Source organism: Etheostoma spectabile, unplaced genomic scaffold (assembly GCF_008692095.1).
Source record: "Etheostoma spectabile isolate EspeVRDwgs_2016 unplaced genomic scaffold, UIUC_Espe_1.0 scaffold351, whole genome shotgun sequence".
Lineage (NCBI taxonomy): Eukaryota > Metazoa > Chordata > Actinopteri > Perciformes > Percidae > Etheostoma > Etheostoma spectabile.
Window position 1 is genome coordinate 303,950 of NW_022605590.1, and position 3,442 is coordinate 307,391.

Below are 3,442 nucleotides of genomic sequence, written 5' to 3' on the forward strand. Positions count from 1 at the left end.
AGGGCAACATGATGGAGCAACATGGGAAACATGAAGACAGCATTAAGTACAAATGAGAAACTGATGACGCATTAGACGACACATGGGACAACATGAGTGACAACATGGACAACATGGGACAAACACATGAGAACAACATGCAGGACAACAGAGGACGACATGGGGACACACATGAGGACAACATGGGGACAACATTAGGGCAACTGAGGGCAACACTGAAGACAAACCATGAGATGACCATGGGACAACATGAGGACCAAAATGAGTGGCAACATGAGTCAGACTACAACAGAGGTGGCACAACTGAGTAGGTCAACATGGAGGACACATGAGTGGCAACAGATGTGCAACATGTAGGACACATGGGGAACCAACATGAGGCAACATTGGGGACAACATGAGGGACAACATGGGAACATGAGACAACTGAGGGACATTGACAGGCATAGGACAGCATAGAAATTGGACACATGGGGTACAACATGAGGAGCACATCATGAGGACAGACATGGGACACATGGGAACAGACATGAGGACGACCATGAGGCACATGAGACCATGCGTGGACATCGAGGAAATGCGTACCTGCAGTCTGGCTACGTCCTGCTACGCCTGTTTGCCTTGTAATGACGCACAGCGTCCTGCGTATCCATGAACTTACTCAAGAACTTCTACAAATCTTACTGTTTTTCTATCTTTTATTGCCACTCTACATTCTAAACCCCAACCGGCACGCGTCACAACCGCCTACCAAGAGCCTGGTCTGACCGAGTGTTTTCTGCCTAAAGAGAGTTTTTCTCGCCACTGTCGCACTGTGGGCTTGCTTGGTAGGAAACTATTAGAAGCTTGGGTCCCTTGTAAATTCTGGAGTGTTGGTTATCTGTAAAGTTGGCGGGTCTTGGATAACTCTTTGTTATGATTGAACTATAAAGTAAAATTGATTGAATTGAATGAGGACGAATGAGACGACATGAAGACAACATGATGGCAACATGAAGACAACAGAAGACGACATGAAGTATGTACATGTTAGGGCAACATGAGGGCAACATGAGGCAACATCGAAAGAGACAATGAGGACAACATGTAGACAACATGAGGAACGACCATGAGGAACATAGGTAACTGAGGGCAACAGTAGGATAACATGAGGTCAACACGGGACCTGAGGCAACATGAGGCACGGGAACATGAAGACGACATGAGGACAACAGAGGGCAACATGAAGACACACATGAGGACGACATGAAGACACATGAGGACGACCATGAGGACATATTAGGACGACATGAAGGACGGACGATGAGGACGACATAAGGACAACAATGAAGACAACATGAGGAACGCATGAAGGACAACATGAAGTAACATGAGGTACGACATGAAGACAACATGAGGACGACATGTAAGGGCAACATGAAGAAACACTGAGGCTACATGAGGGCAACAATGAAGTACAAACATGAGGGTCAACATGAGAGCAACCTGAGGACGACATGAGGACGGACATGAAGACAACATTGAGGACGACCTGAGGGCAACATGAAGACAACATAGCGGCAACATGAGAGCACATGGGACAACATGAAGACAGCATTTCAGACACACATGAGGCTACATGAAGAGACATGCGAACGCATGGGGACAACATGAGGAAAAACTGGGGACAACCATGGGGACAACATGAGGACCATGACAACATGAGACGACATAGGGACACTGGACAACATGAGGGAACATGGGGGAAACATGAGGGACGAGAAACATGAGGAACACTGGCAACAACATAGAGGATTACAGGACAACCGGACACAGGGGCAACATGAGGACAAAATGGGGACACTCGAGGCAACATGAGGACAACATGAGGGCAACATGAGGCACAACATGATGGCAACATGTGTGGCAACATGAGGACGACATGGGGACAATAATGAGGCACATGGGGACACAACATGAGACAACATGAGGGCAACATGACAGACAACATGAGGACGGACATGGGGACACAATGAGGAAACATAGGACAACATGGGAACACATGGGTGACAACATGAGGGCGACATGAGGACGACATGAGGACGACATGAGGACAACATGATGCCACATGAGGCAACATGCGGTGCCCTGCCTTACGTCCTGCTAAGTCCTGCTACGTCCTGCTGTGCCTTGTACTGCCGCACGAGTTCTGGTATGCCATGAACTATACAAAGAACTTCTACAAACTATAATTTTTTTCTATTTTTGATTGCCACTCTTCATTTAACCAACCGGCCCGTCAGCCCGGCCTACCAGACCTGGGTCGGCGCGAGGTTTCTGCCTAAAAGAAGTTTTCCTCGCCACTGTCGCAACTGTGTGCTTGCTCTGGGAGGGAAAACTATTAGAACGTTGGGTCCTTGTAAATTGGGGTGGCGTGGTCTATCTGTAAAGTGTCTTGAGCTAACTATCTTGTTATATATGATACTATAACTAAATTGAATGAATTGAAATGAGGAACAACACCGAACACATGAGACGACAGATACGACATGAAGACAACATGAGGGCAACGAGGAACAACATGAACGCAACGACATGAAGAGACATGGGCAACAGAGGCAACGATGCAGGGCAAAATGATAGACATCCGAGACACATGAGTGCGCAACATGAGGCGACAGCTGATGAACGACCAGTGAGAGACATGAGGCGCAACATGAGGACCTGTACGACATGAAGGACGACATGAAACAATATGAAGGACAACATGGAAAGACAACATGAGGACGGTACATGAGGTCAACAAGGAACTGAGACAAACATGGAGTCAACATAGAACATGAGGAGACAAACATGAGGGCAACATGGACGAGAGCGAACATGGGGCAATGAAGGACAACTGAGGACACGGCAACATGGAGACAACATGGACGCATAGGACAACATTAGACAGGACTATGAGGGACGACATGAAGGACGAATGAGACCGACCTGAAGACAACATAAGACAACATGAGGCGACAGAACGACAACCATAGGACATAGAAGACATGATGACACATGAAGACAACATGAGGATGACATGAGCGGCAACATGAAGACAACACGAGGGCGACTTGAGAGCAACTGAGGACGAATGAGGACGACATAAGAAACATTGATGGACGACAGAGTGCAACATGAAGACACATTGGGCAACAGGAGAGCCAACATGGGGACAACATGAGGAGGACATGAGGAGACGCATGAGACAACATAAGGCAACATAAGGACAACATGAGGACAACATGTAGACAACATGAGGACAACATGAGGACGGGAACAGAAGACACACAGAAGCAACAATGGAAGACACATAGGACGACAGTAGAACGGACAAACAGAGACAACATAGCAAAGGTACAACATGAGGACAACATGAGGACGACATGAGGGACAACATGGGACAAAAACATGAGGACGC